The sequence below is a fragment of the Ooceraea biroi genome, chromosome 11 (genome assembly GCF_003672135.1).
Source record: "Ooceraea biroi isolate clonal line C1 chromosome 11, Obir_v5.4, whole genome shotgun sequence".
NCBI lineage: Eukaryota > Metazoa > Arthropoda > Insecta > Hymenoptera > Formicidae > Ooceraea > Ooceraea biroi.
This window is the reverse complement of record NC_039516.1, coordinates 5,260,604-5,282,324: the sequence shown is the minus strand read 5'-3', so window position 1 is coordinate 5,282,324 and position 21,721 is coordinate 5,260,604. Positions and strand designations below refer to the sequence as shown.

General features: G+C 44.3%; 1 protein-coding gene across 3 annotated transcripts in view; it reads left to right on the top strand.

The window, feature by feature from the left end:
- Positions 1 to 934: 934 nt before the first annotated feature.
- The window catches only part of LOC105275886 (zinc finger protein 608), a 150,484-nt gene continuing 129,697 nt past the window's right edge, over positions 935 to 21,721 (top strand). For all 3 annotated transcript variants that reach the window (XM_020030513.2, XM_020030509.2, XM_026973904.1), the window contains exon 1: positions 935 to 2,630. The gene's annotated coding sequence lies outside the window, so the exon portion shown is untranslated. The remainder of the gene's footprint in view (positions 2,631 to 21,721) is intronic.

The following is a 21,721-nucleotide window of genomic DNA, read 5'->3' as shown; positions in this document are numbered from 1 at the left end:
TCACGCAGAGGCCCCACATGCGATCTGTACATTCCGATGTAATCTTATCTAGTGATGAGATATAGAGCTAGCATGACGAGATTTATTAATGTGATTCCGCTTTCAACTTTTGTGCTAACTGATAACGATTGCATAATGATTATCAGATAATAAAAATGTAATATGCAATGCAAAATGCAGAAATAGATCTACATATATTTCTAACGAAGGATATAATGGAAAAATGCTTATTAATAGATTTTTATTGTTTTATTATCATTTGCATTCAACGTCAGTTCTCAAGCGTTGACGGAACATTTATTGTCTGTTTTATTTGTAGCTACTCGTATATCTGTAACGATAACGTTAACAACCGCGCAAAACTTACTTTACAATGGCAATAATTCTTTAAAAAAAACCATTATCGTTGGTGACTAACAGAAACAGCAGCATACATAATCATAAATGCATTATAAACGAGACTTCTTTTTAGCTATGTTACTCAAATAGAGACATTTTCCTGTTTGAGAGATCGTGGCGTCAACACGTTTCCAACTGATATATTAAACAAAACGATCAATATTTAAATGAGAGCGAAATAAAAAGCAGCAGCACCGTTTCAGCTGCAATTTCGGAATCGCGATGACCATGTTTTCTGTCGCGACGAAGTTCGATCGGAAACGCGATCAGCCCTTTGAAAGCTCGCGTGATTCGTATTGCTGCCGAGCAATCAGGAATGCCATATGCAATATCAGCGCGTGACAAATCGATCGGACCGCGAATCCGCATTTCGCGCCAACGCGGGGTGAACCACGTGGCACCGCGGAAGTGCGGCGACGGTCCTGGCGGCGGCGGCGAGCGCGGCCGAGAGCGGCCGAGCAGTCACGAACTCGGCGGAGGCCCCGTCGTAGCCATGTGTCGCGGTCCGCCGTGAGTGCTTTGTGACGAGAAGGGAGGCGCGGCGTGTCCCTCTGTGCGTCTTTTTTCCGTCTGTCTCGCGCGCGCGTCCCGCGAAAATCCGCGGCCACCGCGTGTCAGACGCCGGGTCGAGGCGTCGCGGCGCAAAATCGGCCATCGGCGAACCGACCCGCGATTCCGCCCACCGTCGGACGGCACCGGGACGAAAACCCACCCGGGTGTGTCCCGCTCTCGCGCACGAGAGGAGAACGACCGAGCGACGAAACGGAGGAAAGTGCATACGCGTGCGTGTGTGAGTGTGCGTGCGCGCGTGCTCCTCTCTCGCGGCATCGACGGGCATCGGCAACGACCGCCGAGGAGGAACAGGCCCGCCGCTTCGCCCGCGCGGCTGTTCGGCGGCCGTGTGCGTTTCCGCGTACATCTCTTGGTATCGTTTCTCGCGTGTGAGTGCGAGACGCGAGGGAACGAGCAGTTGAACACGGTTCGGCAGTGGTTCAGTCGGTTCTACGCGAAACGACGGAGAGAACAGGGCACTCGGAGATAGAGAGAGGGGGAGGAAGATAGCGTAGCCCGGGCGACCCGACCGTGGGACCGAGAGAGCGAACGCAACGCGTAGAGGGAGAGAGAGAGAGCGTGGTGAAGGCAGAGATAGGTGATGGGCGAGAAGGAGATACAAGGAGTGATCGCGTCGCCGTAGGCGCGTTCGCCGGGCTGAAGAGACGTGATACGCGGGCGTGTTTGTGTTTTCTTGCGTGCGTGTCGTTCGAGGGTACGCGTGTGCGTAGCGCGCGTACGTAGCGACCGTCGTAAACCGCGTCCGGAACGGACGCCGTGACCTCGGGGCTTCCCGGTGCTTCGGAAGAGCCGCGGAAAAACGTCGCGCGTCGGAATCCCCGCAGTTCGTTTCGCCGTCGCGTCGCGTCGCGTCGCGTCGCGTCCGTCGAGTGCTCGTGTCCGTTCGTCCGGCCGACGATCCGTCCGTGCCTCGCCGAAAGCGGCGTACATATACGCGTTTACCGGGCGTAACGGCAAGACGGCCGTTGCGTGTGCGTGCCGCGTGCGTAACGCACATATACCCACACACGGCTGAGAGCGGAAGGAGTGAGAGGGACAGGAGAAGTGCGCGGTGAAGGAGAGAGGCGCCGCGGAGCACGGTCGGCGCAATAAGGGGGAAGAGGGGGAGGAATAGGAGAGTCCCTGGTGTCGTCGTGCTCGTCGTTGGCGAGTTTTCCTCGCCGGGAAGCTCGGAGCAGTCGCGGTGTAAATACACCGACGGTGGTGACCCGCGCGCGTTCGCGACCCCGCGGTCGCGTTCGATCGGGGTGTGTATCCGCCGCGGCGCGAGAACGAGTCCGGCGTTCCTTCGGCGTCGGTGGCGGCAGTTGTTGGTGCTTCGTACAGGCTCCGCGTGTGCGTATACGTATGTATACATATAAATATATATATATATATATGTGTGTGTGTAGTATACGTGCGTGAGAACAGGGTCGCGAGGTGAAGTTCGCCGCGAGCGGCGATCGCGAACGGTCGGATATTATACGCGACACGGAGGAAATACGCCCGGGATATATAAGTGTCGGCGGAGATATAACAGCGAGGAGAAGATCCAGGGCGAAGCCCGCGGGAGAGAGAGAAAGAGAGAGGAGCGCCTCATCGCGACGATCATCGCCGGAGACCGTGTGTGTGTGTGTGTATGTGTACGCCTGCCGCTCTCGCCACACGCGCATACGATGGTAAGTGATTGCCCTCTTCTCATCCTCCTGCCCTATGCGCGGACCGCTGAAAAGCCGCGCGTATAAATTTCACCCTGCGAATTCTTCGACGTGCGTCGTCATTGGTATTTTTCCTCGCTGAAAGTTTGATTGAGCGCCATCTTGGTTTACAGCTATCTAAATGTGAACTTTAAATATCTGGACGAACGTACGTTGTGTGCGTCAAAGTCCCGTACATGTGAAGATTCCGTGAAATTAATCGAAGCGAGAAGAAGAATTTTATTTTTGCAAGCGTGGAGATTCACTGGCGAAAGGTCGTTGACTTCCTTTTTGTTTGTGGCTTCTTCTTTCTCATCTTCGAGTCCTTGCCACGAAGTTTGTATGTCTGCCTTTCAGCGTAGTCTATATGTGCACGGCATATGTTATATGTATGTGCATACATTTACACGCGAGCGTGCAGGCGACCCCTGCATTTATTGTGCCCTATACGTGTGTCTATAGACGACGGTTCTACCGCTCTGATACTGCAAAGAGTATCGATATGTTGCTTTCGTCTCGCTCGAGTAGTTTTAATATTGACGTATTGATTATTGACTGAGCCCGGAAGATGTAAGAAATATCACATTGCGTATAATAGCATAGTTAACGAGTGCTTGAGGCATTCTTTATATCTTTTAGATAAATCTTTGCAAATTTAATCGTGCATGGATCGATAGTGATAATAGCAGTCATTAAAGCGTCAAAACGTTAATTCTGCTCAGGAGAATACATTAGCACATTTAGTTCGTTTTAATGTCTTATTAGCTGCTATTATAATCTTTAATAATACATACGAGGGGATAATCTTGTATCGCTCGATAAACAACTGTAAGAGGCGAAAAATAACTAGGAGACTGCCTTAGATTTGAACTCGAACTCTCCAGGATCCCTGGTTCACACGCCTAGGTCTTAGGCTGTACGGCCAATACTCCTACTCTTGTGATCAACTTGTTTTCATTCCGATCCTCTCTCTATACGACCTGTCAGTCCCGACTATTTTTCCATATCTTACAGCTCGGCCAGCCTGACATTACATTCGTCCCCGAATGTCTCCAAATCGTCGGTTCACTCCACTCGAGTCCCTCCCAACCTCCATTTTTGGTTCACTCTTCTGAGTCCCTCCCAACCTCCATGTTGGTTCACTCCTCTGAGTCCCTCCCAACCTCCATGTTGGTTCACTCTGAGTCCTTCCCAATCTCCATGTTGGTTCACTCCTCTGAGTCCGTTCCGACCTCCATGTTCAGGCTTCACTACCGGCCAGCTGCTTCTCAACTCCCTCCTCTCCGAGGGGTAGCGGATGAATCTCAACTGTCTTCGAGGAGTAGCGGATTTTATCCCACTTCTGAATTGTAAGAGGCGAAAAATAACTAGGAGACTGCCTTAGATTTGAACTCGAACTCTCCGGAATCCCTGGTTCACACGCCTAGGTCTTAGGCTGTACGGCCAATACTCCTACTCTTGTGATCAACTTGTTTTCATTCCGATCCTCTATACGACCTGTCAGTCCCGACTATTTTTCCATATCTTACAGCTCGGCCAGCCTGACATTACATTCGTCCCCGAATGTCTCCAAATCGTCGGTTCACTCCACTCGAGTCCCTCCCAACCTCCATTTTTGGTTCACTCTTCTGAGTCCCTCCCAACCTCCATGTTGGTTCACTTCTCTGAGTCCCTCCCAACCTCCATGTTGGTTCACTCCTCTGAGTCCGTCCCGACCTCCATGTTCAGGCTTCACTACCGGCCAGCTGCTTCTCAACTCCCTCCTCTCCGAGGGGTAGCGGATGAATCTCAACTGTCTTCGAGGAGTAGCGGATTTTATCCCACTTCTGAATTGTAAGAGGCGAAAAATAACTAGGAGACTGCTTTAGATTTGAACTCGAACTCTCCGGGATCCCTGGTTCACACGCCTAGGTCTTAGGCTGTACGGCCAATACTCCTACTCTTGTGATCAACTTGTTTTCATTCTGATCCTCTATACGACCTGTCAGTCCCGACTATTTTTCCATATCTTACAGCTCGGCCAGCCTGACATTACATTCGTCCCCGAATGTCTCCAAATCGTCGGTTCACTCCACTCGAGTCCCTCCCAACCTCCATTTTTGGTTCACTCTTCTGAGTCCCTCCCAACCTCCATGTTGGTTCACTCCTCTGAGTCCCTCCCAACCTCCATGTTGGTTCACTCCTCTGAGTCCTTCCCAATCTCCATGTTGGTTCACTCCTCTGAGTCCGTCCCGACCTCCATGTTCAGGCTTCACTACCGGCCAGCTGCTTCTCAACTCCCTCCTCTCCGAGGGGTAGCGGATGAATCTCAACTGTCTTCGAGGAGTAGCGGATTTTATCCCACTTCTGAATTGTAAGAGGCGAAAAATAACTAGGAGACTGCTTTAGATTTGAACTCGAACTCTCCGGGATCCCTGGTTCACACGCCTAGGTCTTAGGCTGTATGGCCAATACTCCTACTCTTGTGATCAACTTGTTTTCATTCCGATCCTCTATACGACCTGTCAGTCTCGACTATCTTTCCAGATCTTACAGCTCGGCCAGCCTGACATTACATTCGTCCCCGAATGTCTCCAAATCGTCGGTTCACTCCACTCGAGTCCCTCCCAACCTCCATTTTTGGTTCACTCTTCTGAGTCCCTCCCAACATCCATTTTTGGTTCACTCTTCTGAGTCCCTCCCAATCTCCATGTTGGTTCACTTCTCTGAGTCCTTCCCAATCTCCATGTTGGTTCACTCCTCTGAGTCCGTCCCGACCTCCATGTTCAGACTTCACTACCGGCCAGCTGCTTCTCAACTCCCTCCTCTCCGAGGGGTAGCGGATGAATCTCAACTGTCTTCGAGGAGTAGCGGATTTTATCCCACTTCTGAATTGTAAGAGGCGAAAAATAACTAGGAGACTGCCTTAGATTTGAACTCGAACTCTCCGGGATCCCTGGTTCACACGCCTAGGTCTTAGACTGTACGGCCAATACTCCTACTCTTGTGATCAACTTGTTTTCATTCCGATCCTCTATACGACCTGTCAGTCCCGACTATTTTTCCATATCTTACAGCTCGGCCAGCCTGACATTACATTCGTCCCCGAATGTCTCCAAATCGTCGGTTTACTCCACTCGAGTCCCTCCCAACCTCCATTTTTGGTTCACTCTTCTGAGTCCCTCCCAACCTCCATGTTGGTTCACTCCTCTGAGTCCCTCCCAACCTCCATGTTGGTTCACTTCTCTGAGTCCTTCCCAATCTCCATGTTGGTTCACTCCTCTGAGTCCGTCCCGACCTCCATGTTCAGGCTTCACTACCGGCCAGCTGCTTCTCAACTCCCTCCTCTCCGAGGGGTAGCGGATGAATCTCAACTGTCTTCGAGGAGTAGCGGATTTTATCCCACTTCTGAATTGTAAGAGGCGAAAAATAACTAGGAGACTGCCTTAGATTTGAACTCGAACTCTCCGGAATCCCTGGTTCACACGCCTAGGTCTTAGGCTGTACGGCCAATACTCCTACTCTTGTGATCAACTTGTTTTCATTCCGATCCTCTATACGACCTGTCAGTCTCGACTATCTTTCCAGATCTTACACAACTTCCATGGAACATGTGGCACATACATACATACAATATTTAATAGACCCATACATCTCATTTATTGAACATACAAATGTGTACTATAGATATACACGAATACTTATAATCGATTTAAAAAAACAATTTCGTGGGTGAGCGATTTTAACTGTGTGTTACCGTACGCGGGCCGTGATTATCCCTCAAGAGCGATTTAATCGCATCGGTTTGCCGGCGAATCGATCTGGAAGGGTGCGAGCGGGGGTGTTTTCGCTTGCGATGGATGAAAACCCGTTTACGCGTATCACTGAAAAACTACAGTTGACCATCGCGGAGGGTGCGGATTCCTGTCGGACAACAGTTTGCGTTGCGCGCGAGAGCGCGGCTCTCCCGCGAAAAGGTTATTTCAACAAACTCGATTCGCCACGAGGTATCCTAGTATCACGTGAGTGTGTTAGTCTACCATGACCACTTACACGCGCGTGTTGCGCGTGTACTTGCATGCGGACGACCACCGGCCGCATGTGTCTCTCTCGCGGGCAGACGCGACACGATAGTCATGCCTGCCACAGGCACGCACGTACCCACGCACGCACGCACACACGCACGCATTCGTACGCGGCGTAAACGCAGAAACGCAAATTTCGTACGTTCGAAACGCGAAGGACCGAGACGCCGCGCGCGACTCCGCGCTTTCTCAAGAGAAGCGTACATAAGCAGTACATAGCAAGTAGCAGAAGCGAGATAATGCAGGAATACGACGCGTGAAACACGAAGAGAGTAAACGTGGGAATACGTTGGTCGATATCGATATACCGGTACATATCGAGTGGTTCGCTTGCATCTCACCAGCTTGGAGAGACACATGGTTATTCGCGATATCTATCCGAGATGCGAATAAATTTCCGCCTTCGGCATACTGCGGCGTCACCGTTCGATTTCGCGTTGCAAAGTTCGAGTATTCTTTGGCGCCGGCACTCCACCTTTGATATCGACGACAGCCAACGATAACCCGGTCGGGAATTTTCAATGAGGAATACGCGCGTGGAATAACAGAATAGAAATGCCTTCGAATGAGGAGAAGTGGTTTGCGCAATAACGAAATGACAGCGCGTAATCGCCGCTGTTTCGCCGTTAACAGTCCTCCTATCAGCGAGAATGTTCGTACGTCGCGACGTGTTTGCATTCGAGCACTCACGCACGTCGCACGCACACGCACGGCGCGCGAGCTCGCTCGAGGCGACGACGAGAATTCATTCAAGGCGGAGCTTGCGCTTTTTTTTCATTCGCTCGTTTGCTCGCTCGCGCATCTCGAACGAAATACGGCGCGTAGGTAGATCACTCACGCGTGTCGCCGTCCGGCGTGCGTGGGAGCGTGCTTATCGCGATCTCGATGTCGTCGAGTATACGGATTGAAGGATCGTTATACATTCGTATTTCGCTGTTTCCAAAATAAAAGCACACTCATGCGAGTATCATATCGAGCCCAGCGTGTCCACGCGCGCCGCCGTATCGGGATAACGCTGCCGGGTGTCCTTTCGCGTAGGTCCTTTTTCCTTCTCGCACACAGAGACCGTTCACATGCCGCGATGCTCCATGGGGTCTCCTATACGCTCGCTCGATCTGATACGCGTGCAACGAGATACGCGCCGTGGATATTGTGCGCAGCGCGTAATGTTCCGCTCTGGCTTCTCTTTACGAGCCGGCCGGCCACGGCCGGTTATAAGCGCGAGCCGACGCGACGCGTGGTATTGCGTAGAATAAAACATTCCTGCCGGCGACTAACAGCGACATTAACTCCGGAACGGTAACGTTACTTTGTGCTTTGCGCATTTTAAATGGCCTGCGTTACTTTTTCATTGGTTGTAATCCGCGCCCTCGCGCCGCACGAATGACTTCGCTAAATCCCACAAATGTGAGGAAACTGCTACGCGTTTCGTGTACGGATCACTCCGTGTGCACGAAACCGTCGCAGCAGTTCCCGCGTTACTATTAACGTGCGAGAGTACCTGAGTATACTACTCCGGATACTAGTTGGGCGGATATATAGCTGGTATTTCGGGTGTTTTATTCTTTTTCGAACGGCACTCGAAACAATCGATTCATCTAGACAATCGCGCTTTTATACCCGTAAGATCGGATAAATATCTGGATATCTGGTTACAAAGACCACCCGTTGATGGTGCTAATCATTATTCCATTCCGCCAACAAAGATGTACATAAATCAGTCTTAACGTTTTAGAAAGTTACGCGTGCCTCGAAATGCAAGAAATATTCGCTCCTATTCATACCCGACACTTTGTGAGTCTCGAGGTTCGCTGGTGTGCGTGCGTGTACGAGAAATTCCTGCCGTTAGAGAAATTACGGAGGAATATCCTGGCAGAGAGAACGGAGAAAAGATAGAGAGAGAGAAAGAGAGGAGGTATGACGACTATACGAGGGCTGCAATTTAAAATTGCAACTGCCGGCGCTATCGATTAATGTAGTCACTAATGCTGCTATACGTAGCAGCCATTAATGCGCGACGACCGGCAGTTCGACACGGCTTTATTACGCGTTTTATGCGAACACGTACTTTATAGACTATTTATCGCGTAATTGCGGATGGGACGCGTGATGAGGCGAGGACCGACGAAAACGCACCATGCTGACTGCATAAAAATAACCTTGCACTGGCGGGATAATACATATAAACCGTGATATTACGTTTTATTATTGTCGATCGCTTCCTTTTGTGATATTTTTGAGCATGACGAAACACGCGGTAAAATTGGCATTGAATAAACTAACACACTTGCCATGAGAAATTTACGTAAATCTACTTTTTAATTATATTTTATATTTTTAGACAGTTCTTTTGTGCGTTCGGAATAATTGTCAATTAGATGATAAAATCTGTCACTACGTAATTTGAAACGGATGTGTATTTTTGTCAGATAAATTGTTTTTAGCTCGGGATAAATTACGAGTTCTATTTCTTTCGCGTAAGTCGTTGAACTTTTAACGTATTTTGACGATAATAGCTTACTTTATTCTTCATTCCAAATTATCAGATAGAAATCTTTTTTGTGATTAAAATTATATAATTGGCGCAAAGCATTAGCGTTTTTCGAAGATTGCATTTTCTTAATTGCATTGATCTTTTCCCTCATATTTACAATAGAGAAAGAAAGAAAGAGAGACACCGATTATCTTACTTTCACGCTATTGATATTAACCGCTAATCGTTTTACGTAATCGGCGAGTGCTCGACCGCCGTAAAGTCGAGAACAAGCTCCGCCATGCCACGCTAATCTTACAGATTATCGGACATGCTCACGGTAATTAAGTATGTATTACGGTTACACGGTGCACACACATACACGCATGGACATGCGAATATATTAATTCAGCCCACGTATACATACGCGGACGCACACACATATACAAGTTCGTAAGAGCATATACGGTCACTACTAATGCTGGCATAATGAAACGCATCGTTGCACCGCTGGTTGCGCCGCGTTCCTTCGCGTTATGTCTCGTTGATTTACGACCTGTCCATTGAGAATCTGAGAATCCCCAGGCACGAAGCGCGATTTCGTGTGTTTAGTCACCCAACGCGTAGATATGCGCGATATACGGCCCGCGTGTAGCGTGTAGCGTGGGAGTACGCTAATACAGGCTGCCTATAAATTCGCACGAGCGTCCCGCGCCCTGAGATTCTTCGTAGTAGTTTACTTCCCTTCCTCCATTCATGTAATATTATACGGAGCACGATGTGCTAGGAAAGTGAAGCTTGGGGATGAGAACCAGCGTACACTCGGTGTAGGATGCATAATTATCTCGACTCGACGTAATTATCTCGATACTGACAGCTAATTAAAATAATCCATTTTTTGCCTGAAAAGCGCGAACGAGACTTTTAAACCACGTCAGCGAAATCCTCGCACGATGGTGACGTTATCGCGAAATAACCGTTGCGTATCCATGGGCAAGTTCATTTTAATGTAAATTGTATGCGGTCCGAATTAATATTTGAGTTGTGCGCTTCTGATTTAGCGCAACAATGCCACGCGCTCAACTATGCTCATCAAAATTGCCGGGAATGCATCGCTAAAATGCTTATAATTATGCCATAATTAATGGAAGCTGATACGCAACGCAGTTTATTATAGATATTACGTGACATAACACACCGCGCTACGTGACATGCCGCGATATCATACTACGCGGCTAATTGTTTAGATTAATTAGAACGCTGATGCATAGTTCGGTTCGCGGAGTTATGAGGCCGTATATCCGTCGACGTGCACATGCTCTATCGTATCATTCTCTGACATACCGTTCAGTTACGATGTTAACATGCGTTCAAACGCATCTTCTTAATTATATCATGGTCTCGTATGATAGTAACGGACTAAATTCATTTCCATTGTAAAACATTACATTACCTGAAACACGGAATGTAATATTTTCGCAAATAATATATTACTTACACGTGTTGTAATAGTATACTATTTTTAACATTGGTTTTTCCATGCATGGCCGAAAGTGGGTTAACTCCCCAACATCCTGTAAATGCGATGAAACAAGATTAGCAAAATAAAACTTGTTTTCCCGTTCTTTCTGGTGATTCAATAGCCACGGTATAAAGCATTTGTTTGCTCGCAGTTGATTAATAGCCATAATTCAGTTTCACAAATCTTGCACATAGTTGGCCGTGGTACAAAACTGCCTTCTGTTCGCCCTCGTACTTTCTCCGAGTCTTCCGCGAGTCGAAATCCGTGGAATTGCTTGGTCGTTGCTCGTAAAATGCGCATCGCGATTACGTAAGTTCTCTCTCGACGGCGCGGCGTTTCGCTCCCGTGAGCACGATGCGCCTTCCAGTAATTATCGGGCTCCCGCGCTCCACGAGGACCGATTTAATAAAAGTTTTCCTCCGTTTCGCATCGACGCCTGTCTGCGCCAAGGCACGAGGAATCCCTTAAGGAGCCTGCCGAGTTTTAAGTCGAATTTACACGGTCCATCTTCGACGCCCACCCATTTGAGAGAAGATTACTTTGTATAAATATTGTTTCACAACAGAAGAGACGAATCACGTCGAGAAATTGAAATGATGAAAGAAGCAACTACGATTGACTCAAAATTGGTAAAAGGACAGTTTATAAAGAGATACTAAAATAAATACACTGCAAAACATGTCCACTTTAAATTCCGCGAAACTATAACGGAAAAAAGTCATTTTTTTCCGCTTTAACTTGTAAGTGTGAAATTAAAGCGGAATCATTGCGAGTTGTCATAGTTACGTTATTTTCGTCCGCTTTAAATATGTATGACCGAAATCGTAACCGATGATCACATCCTTTATAATATCCGTTATAATGCTAGATTATTACCAGTAAATAACGTAACTATGGCAACTCGCAATATGGCAGCAGTATATATATATATATGATTCCGCTTTAATTTCACACTTACAAGTTAAAGCGGAAAAAAATGAATTTATAGTTAAAGTGGACATGTTTTGCAGTGTACAAATATAATAAAATTGCTAAGAGAAAGAAAGAGAGAAAAATAATATTTTAATATAAAAATTGAGATCGAGTATCTCGAAAAATGCAGCTATTACAACGGTTATAAATTATTACAAATGCTATTATAATTACTACAATTGTCTGTTTATTATGGATTACTAGCTCTCTTCTGCAGTAATTTAATATCGACTTTTCTCTTTTGTGTCTGCTTTCGTATTATATAAATAAATCAGTTTAAAGATATTTCTTATTTCCATTCACTTCAAATATTTGTACGATATGATCGTTAAGAGTACCATGTTTCGATGCACGAAAGCTCGTTAATCCGATGCACTCACTTTGGATCACCGTACGTACGGGATGATGATCAAGGGTGAGTCGTGTAAATTCACCTTTAGCTTGGTTTCATTTTTTCATTAAGCTAAGTGATTCTCTCTCCCTCTATCCGTGATGCGCGATATATCTGCGGCAATCCCTTTAAGTGCTCGATTCGATCCATCGTGATGGCCCTTATACGTCGCCCCGGCATCAAGAATGGTACGCGATGAAAAAGCGATTGAGCCAGTACTTAATAAATCGAGAGCCTCCTTCGCGCCAATAATTCCCTTCGTTCTGATTTTATGATACTTCACTTTCTTTCTCTCTCTTTTTCTCTCTTTTTTTACACATCAACCATGATTACGTTCGCTGTACTCTTTTTTTCATTATCGCCTCTCTTGCTCTTGCTTGCGACGCTCTTATGTAAATTTATTTAAAAGACATCGGTATAACGCATTCGTAATATATTCGCGACGATATAACGCCGTTAACGTGCACGTTACACGTGTGACGATGTTTATTTCAACGAATTTTAATGCGCATACTCGAAATAAAAACGACACACGGCGGGGAAGCGATGCAGTGATGTAACGATGCAAATTTTTTCGATATTTTGAATGTTTTTTTCATGGAACGCTATTTTTGCTACGAGAAAGCATCTCGTTACTAATATATATTTATTCTATTTACCGCAATTTATCTTACTCGATTTATTCATTTCATCGATATAATAATATTTTATCTACTCATATAAAGTTTTAAATTTTGATTGGTGCATGGTGGAGAGACTATCCGTCCTTAATTTCTGCGAAATCTAAAACAGCACTTTGACCTCCTCGCTTCGCAATTGCTCGCGTTAGTACGCCACGGGCATGTTGGAAGGCCAGAGAGATAGGCGTGAGTTATGCGTGCACGCATACCTTCGCGTTGATATACGCTCACATATAACCCGTTCGTACATCATGCGGGCGGTATTATATCGGAATTAATCCAGACAATGCTATTTTTCTGCAAAGAATATCTATATATGAAAAATGCTTATTTTTACATTTTTATCGACAGTGTTACCCTACCGGGTAACTCAATATACCGAGTTATATTTTACGCTCTGATTTTTCTATTTGCTTATCTACTTGTCGATATATACAAAATAACAACAGTGTTATTACGGAGGTTGCGGAAAAAATATCGAAATTTGAAAAATTTGTTGCATTTGCAATTACCATTTATACACTTTTATGTTTGTTACATATGAACGAAGCGCTTTTTCTGTATTGTTACTATTAATATTTACAGCTTTATGGCTTTTTTTTGCATATTTTGCATTTTACACAAATTTGCATATTTATAATTTTGTGCTTGTAATGGCATGTTCTAGTTACAGAGAACAAATATAACGATATATGTATCACATATTGCTACAGGCTTGAATAAATAAAATTATTGCCGATTGTGTTGAATGAAATACAAACATTATTTATTTAAATAGAAAACAAATTTTTCATCGCATATTTGTGTAACTAATTTCAATAGAAATCAGCAATAAAAACGTTTATCGATGCAACAAGCAAAAACAAGAAAGAGGCATATGAGATACACTTGTATGTTACGCGTGAAGTGTTATATATTAGAATCAATCAGTTCTTCCATATTATTTACAACTTTCGTTGTATTATGTGCAATTATGTTAATCCGAGTTTCCGCATAATAAGCTAATTGTACGTCATAATAAATATGCAAGTTTTTGCGACTCCATCAGTGATAGACAAACAAGTCTTTCAATGCACGATTCTAAAGTAATTAAACTGAAATATTATCTCTTTCCGTTGTATCGAGACCACGATTGAGGCGATTCTTTGATAAAGAACAAAATGCTTTTCTATTTGACGGTGATATTATTGCTATCATTAGCGCGCGGAGAACGATGTGATTTCGATTAAGTTGATTAACGCTAAAGGGGACGGCCCCCGAGCAAGCCCGGAAGTGACAAGTGCGTACGTACGATCACCGCGATACAATCGACCATTGTCAGCGACATAACGATGCCGAGTGAACCGAAACGAGGTTCTCGCCCAGCAAGTAATTAGCATTTCTCGTCGTTTTCGTCGCCATACTCGTCATCGTCGTCTTCGTCATCGTCGGTGACGTCGGGAGGTGTCGTTAACGAGGCGTTAAAGCGCTCAAAGCGTTTCGGTGCGGCGCCGACGTTCCGCGAAACGATATGCCAGCCGTGATATTATTCGCGTCGTCAATTTTCACGCATTTCCGCTTGGAGCATCAACAGAAAAAATATTGTTACTTTGGCTAATAATAACGCTAGTAATTCGGTGTAAAAAAATCTCTAATATCTTATTATAAAATGTTCTTTAAATTTCTTTAAATTTTGTAAATTTATAAAAGCGGAATTGAGATTTCCGTATTTTTGTTGGTTCACGTTGACGCGAACACACGATTGCCGTTATGTTACTTTAACTATTAATTAAGTTGTCAACAACCATAAATATTTCTCGTTACCGCTTGGAAAATAAGATTGATTTACTTCGAAGATATTTACGCAAACTTCTCTCGTGCGCGATATAAAGTACGCGGAAATGATTGCAGGTAACAATTATTTCACTGTAGATAACACACGTAAGAGGATACATGCTAAGTAAGTCCGTAAGCAGATATTAAAAGTAACGAGCCGCGCTCGAAAAAATTCCTTCACGGTCTGTTTCGCGCTCGACTATTGCGGTGTTATTCTTGCAACTTTGTGCTACGAGGAGATTGAAATTTATTCGACACGGACGAGCAGCACGGTGGCATCGGGATCGATATTGCTTGCGGTATTTTGAATACCGACGTTGTGTGCATGATGAAAATCGTCCAACTGTGCGCTAGACTATGAAATCGTGCCTACGTGACCCACCCGTCTATGTATTGTCTACGCGATGTTTGCTGTGTAGACGATGCAAGTTTATCGCGGCTACTTTATCGGCGTATACATACATGTATGTTACATTAAACCTATTTAGTCTACGCTTAGATAGTCAAACGAGCAATAAGGAAGTTTAGCTACTAAATTCAAATTTAGTATCAAAAACAGCACAATCGATCTTATCGAGCTTAATTCAATTATCGTGTTATCCTACTAATATTATTGATATTAAATAATTTAATCACAGATCGGTAACACGCGACACATCGGTGTCCGATAAGGATCCTTGATGAGAAAGGACTTCGTGTACGATAAAGATATCGCCGTCGCGATTTTTCGGATTTTTGTGCCGGACACTCTGTACAATGTGTTGGTCTTTTACGCCGGCGCTCTGACACGTTTAGCGGTGATGGAGCGATTGCATTGTGCTCACGACCGTGATGAAATCACGTTCTTTTCCTGCCTTTTTTTTCGCGTAATTGGCTATCATTCGTTACGGGCAACAAAACCCTACCTCTATCGTCAAACAATGCGGCGAACGTTTTGGTGTATGTAAGCGGTTACGACAGCTCTAAGACGAATGCCTGAGTTATTACGTTCTGCGTCTTTAATCCCGCGTGTGTGTGACCGAAGGAACTTTCCAGTGCAACAATGATAGACCTCTTAGAATGACAAGCGAGTTGGAATGGCACGTTTAGCTATTTCTTATAGTTACTTCTACGTTATATTGTTTTGCATAAAAGAATTGCGTGCAATTGTCGTGTGACGAAAATTGCAGTTGTTTTCATTTTTAACTGTCACGCGTGTAATGTGTTGAAAGAAGTTGACGTTATTAATTACTTTAAGCAAAAAAAAGAAATATTTAATTATGTTACGCATGAAGGATTAATAAGAACATTTGCGTCCACGCAATTTGCAACATATTATTTTATTGACCGTAATTTGCAAATGCCGTAACGTCAAGGTAATACAGCTCATTCTTGGCATGTACTAATTGGAAATGTTCAAGCTTTAATAAATTTTAAAAATTAATGAGCATGCAAAATTACGTTAAAGGCATTTCATCGTCCAATTTGCTTGAGGTGTAATGACGAGCTTATCGACGATCTGCTGCAACTGTCGATCCTTATTATGAAACGAGAATCAATAAATGTTTCCAAGGCAGTTCTCGTTTTTTTTTCTGCGTGCATAACCGTGCGCGCTCGCGATTATGCCGTTTATCGTATGCAGCAGACTTCCCTCATTCGCGTTAACTGTCGGCGAATTATGCGCCGGTAATAATCATGAACTGTCCCAATGATAGTAGTGAAGTTTGATAATTATGAGTGCACGTTGTGCCTCGAGGATCCGCTTTCGCGTTCGCTCACCCTCGATCAATTATCCCGAATTCAATTACGTCAAGAAAGTAAGCCGACTATCCGCTCTCGCGTCCGTGCGGCGTAATTATGCGGTTGCATCGATGCACGGTTTTTGCGCGATCTCGCGATATCTCGCGTCGACTGCGTCGCACAAAGTGCACTTTACATATATGTATGTACATATTAGGAGCGCATCGAATTGCAGATACCGTAAAATCGCTTCCCAGGAGCTAAAGTTCGGCTTGCTTGTATTTGTAATAAAAGTTAACGTTTTGCTAGAAATGATTTCTCGATTTTTTATTCAAAAAACAAATGGATAAGGACGCGCATTAAGAATGTTGATTTTGTAATTGGGATAACTGTGTATGTTAGATGCATTGTGTTGTCTTTCTTTCTAATGAAACAAACACATGTATGCATCGTCGGCAGTTTATTTTGTCAGTGACGCGGTTGTCGAAGTATCAATATTTGATCTCGCTGCAGCAATCGTGCAAACGTCAATCGAACGAATGTTCACTGCTGCATACAACGGCAATGCCAATAATTACGACGTGACGCGTATGACACCGCGTATAATTGGACGAAGCCGTGGCCATTGGTAAATACTGACGCCGTATTGCGAAACGACTACACAGTAATTCGTGCCGCGACGTGATATATATCAATGCAAATTGCAAATGTCTTACGAGCCGCACGTGCAAACGCGTTTAATGCGTTCGTATACGCAGCATCCCAGAAATAATCGCAATCTTCTCGTAAATATTACATAAACTCGTTTTCTACATGATAAACCTTTAAATCATTTACCATGAAATATAGATGTAACATAATTTTAATATCTTATGAAATTTTATGCTTGAATTCTATTTCAGTATCTAATATTTTGTACTTAAAAGAGTTCGACGTTTTCCAATGTTTTTTGTCATAAATAAAATTGATAAAATTACATTTCATATGAATGCACATATTTATATTAACTTGTTGCATTCATGAGAGCGAATGTTTGCAAAAAGATAAATCGAGTCGGCTCAAAATGAAGATTTGTTAAAATAGAAAACATACGGTGACTATAAATACGGGAGAGGAAAATCGCAGTCGGGTTTTTCATGAGGGTTGTATCGTAAGGGTCACTTTGGGTCGCTATGCATGGAGAAAGGGGCTTAGTACCAGCGTTGCTGGCCACTGCACCGAGAGCACGAAGAGCGTTCACGGAACAGCGTTATACTGGCAATGCAATTTGCCCGACGCGACGTACCTTCTTTTTTTTCTTTATTCCTCTTTTTGCTTCCTCCGCCGCCTCTATTTATTCTTCACGAAGGCGTCTCACGCCGTCGACCGCATCTTGCGCTCTTGTACCTGTGAAAATTTCATTTGCCTGGCATACGCCGTTATATCGACGCTCGTTTATTACATTTTTCCCCCCGAAGCGTTCTCCTTTGCGCATCAACAACTGTGCGATTCGCTCGTATTAGTTGAATGATACGGTTTATCGAACAACGTGATCTTCGATATATAATATGTTTTATCAATGTTTCCCGTGTTTTAATATCGCTGTTATCGACGAGTCCAATTAGCAGTAGTTTGTGCATAATTCTATATCTTTCTAGATCGACAACTGATTGTAGACATATAAAAAGTTAATTATCGCTAAACGAGGTTGATCTAATTGGTTCAAGGGTAATCGTGATTTCTCAAGTAATGATGATAATAAGATTATTATGGTCGATAGAACACGTTTATTGCACATCATTACATACGGGTATCTGTGTATTTTGCATTGAATTCTTTAAACTTGCACTTTACGTGTAAATAACTGGATATTGAAAAACTGGATATAATCGGAGAGTGAAGATTAAAGGGATTAGAATTGCAGGTACTTGATACGCTTACAGGCTTTAAGTAGTTTATCGTGTGGTTTCAAGGGACACGAGTTTTGCACGCGATAAACACTGTTAAATCGAACCGGATGCTCGTTCCGGGAAGTTTCCTCTCATTATACGCTCGTAGATAACGAGACGAAACAATTACCGGGAGCCGCTCCGTCTTAATTAACACGTTCAATACATACATAATTGTAATCGACAATTGATTAAATACGCGACTTTAAACGTTCGGTCACGAAGCGGTCGGGTCTAACGACGATAACCCCATGGTCGAGATTACCCCATGGTACCACGATAAGAGAAAGTGCTCCTCCCTTCCTTGCTCTCGACAGCGATGAATTATAATTGCCGTTTCTATTTGCACTATCGACATTTGGGGGGGAATGATTTTAAATATTAAAATACGATCCGCTTTATAATTGAACGAAATCGTAAAAACCGTAAGGTTTCTTGGCTTATCTATTTCTCAGATTCAATTTTCCATCTTAGGCAGGTCTCCGCTGTGATTTAGGAAGAAGATTCAATATCTCGCGAAAATGGCGCGATATCAATCGTTATCGAACTTGCCTTATATAATTCTCGCGAGCCAGTCTCAATGTCGCGAAAAGAAAGTAGATGGAAAACCGGTTCGCACGAGCGAATTAATACTCGATATTCGGCCCGCTTGAATGAACACGTCGTCCGGAATTAAACGTGAAAAATCCACGTCGGCCTTCTCGTCGTTGCTCTTGAAATGGAAATGCGACCCAATATAGGGAGAGATCCGATCTGTGCTTAGCGATCTCCCGACGCGGGCAAATCTACAAGTGGGGTCTGGACCGTTATATATTTTGATCTCTGTCGAGATTACACCAAGTGTCGTCCTCCTCGAATACCCAGGCTCGTCTCCCTTCCGGTAGCGGACTTGAATATTTGCACACCCCGAGGCGCAGTTAAAATTTGCATGTGCCTTTCGTGAATATATCCGTATCTTAACTTCTGGACGTTAGTGTTTACTTTATACAAGATTTCATACACGGTAGAAATATAAAAACGCCTAAAAGAAAATACTTGGTCCTCGTCTCTCTCGTCATAATGAAATCAAGCTGATCTGTATCACGAGGAACAGAAGAAGCAAGATGGAATATCAAGAATCTTCTGAAAACTCCTTATTTATCTCTGTTTTCTTAACAGAAGTATATTCAAATCTCTTTCATGTCTTTTTACAGTCTTTGTCCTGAATTATTAGCAGAACAAAGAAAAAGCAACTGCAGCTAAGCGACGTATATAAATTCTTTTGTGTCTCCACCGCCTGTTATTTGCCCGCCATAATTCTTGTATTCGAAAAGGAAATTTTGACGACCCTAATCCTGCCTGTTAGTTGCCTGAGGCCATCCCTGGGCCGAACCTTTCCCCCAGACCCTTGGCCGAAATATCAGTCGGCGTCGGTGGGTCATGGGTCTCGGTGAAGCATATGAAGCAGAGTGTGGGGCGAACGTTTTCTCTAATTCAATTTGAAAAGCTTCCTGGAGAGCGTCCAAAAGACATCCCGTATTCATGCCGGCGCAGAATGGCACTCGTAACTCATAACGGTACAGTCGCGATTTCCGGACGAACCGCCGCTCTTTACGTTCCACTCGTAAAGGTTTGGCACCGCGATGTAATACGTTTTTACAAACGGCACGAAGCCGTGCATTATCTCGCGTGCATTATTACGCGCGCGCGTAGAGAAGGCGGATCGAACATTAATATTAATCTGACGATGGGAGAGCGGCTTCGCGTGTTCTAACACGTTGATACCGAACGAGAATGGGAACGGTGCAGTAAAGCAGTTTATGCCCTCTGTTTATTACTCTTATTTTTACCGTTATTATCCGGGAATGCCGATGGGGCTTGGTTCAACACGAACATTGCATGTACACTTTTAGCGATTTTTGGGATTTTTAACGGAAATGTCTGCGTATCTTTGTGCTATTACTGACCGCGATGGCGTGAAACGTGATTTATTCTAGGAATTTTTTCTTGGCACAGTCTTGTGATATTTGAACTGTCAAGCGTTTAACACTTTTAGCAAAAAGAAAGAGCAAACTCGAAAGGTGAAAGAATTCATGTCAGTGTGAATCTGATGCCATTCGTGAAATTTTGAAATTTATGATAGTACGTTGAATCGCATACTAATGGATATCGGACTTTATTATATTCTATTTATTATGTTCTTTTATTATATTTTATTTTTTCGTTCCATATATTACGGTTTTACATCTCATCATCTGTCGACTCTCATTATCGCGATTGACGTGATCAGAGGGGTGTATTTTGAGAACATTAAACTGAATTTTATCTCTCCAGCAATTTCAAATTAATCATGCATTCACTCGGAGATTACAAGAGTGTCACACCATTTTCGATATTATCAAATATTTAAATTTCTGGATATTCTATGATATATCTCTATTTAAATAATAAAAATTAATATTTATAAATCTTTGCAGATTATCGGGAATAACGTAACCTTTGTCATTGTAGAGTAAATGTATGATTCCAAGTTACTAAAAAATGCAGATTACCCATTATATCATAGCTTCTGAATAATTCTGCAATAGTCACATAGTACATTTATTTGAAGAACTCGACGTATCATCATTTAGAAAATCCAAAGTACTCTATCGCTATTAGACATATTTGCTAAATATTAATATTACAACTGATAAAAAATATTCTTAGAATCGAAGGTATCTGCTATCTCATAAACATTTATACATGCATTCGAGGAAATGCAATCTAATCGTGTCAACCGATGCATAAATAAATATCACATGTTACACGTATCGCCATACGTATTTCAAAATTGGCTCACAAAATCCTCAGTTATTATGGAAGCAACGATTCGCTTTGGAGCGTGTATGAAACATCGGCGAGGATTCTCGTACTTTCGTGGCCGGCTGTACCGCGGACGAGAAAGAGAGAAGCACGGAAGGGAATTCCGGCGTGGAACGAATTGTCCCGCGCCGCGGTACATCGGCGTGTTCCGCACGGCTGATATGGCGGAGTAGACGCGCGTCGCGACGCCCGCGTTCGCGATCGCCGGAATCGGGCTCGTCGCAGAGCCGACCGCGACGCGTTTCCGCCGAGCGGACGACGAGTAACGAGCACGCTATCGCGCGGAATCGCCGGCCAATATTTTCCCCGGGTGGTCGGGAACGCGGGGTCTACGGGCGAGCACAAAATGGCCGCCGGCAGGAGCGATCGACCGTGCGTAAGCGCGAGCGAGTGAGGAAACCTCGTTTCTCTCCTTTCCTCCGCTTCTCTCGCGTTTCCTCTTACATCCTCTCTCTCTCATTCACTCGCTCGCACCGGCGTGTAATATACGCGCGCGCGCACAAAATTCTCTCTCTTTCTCCCTTTCTCGCTCTCTCTTTACGTTATAACTCAGCTATTCGTGGGCTTCGAGCTCGTAACGTCAGTCAATAGCGAGATTGTATTTCACCATTAATTAGATTAATCGTATCGACGTATCAGCTGAAATATACCATTTAGACTTATTG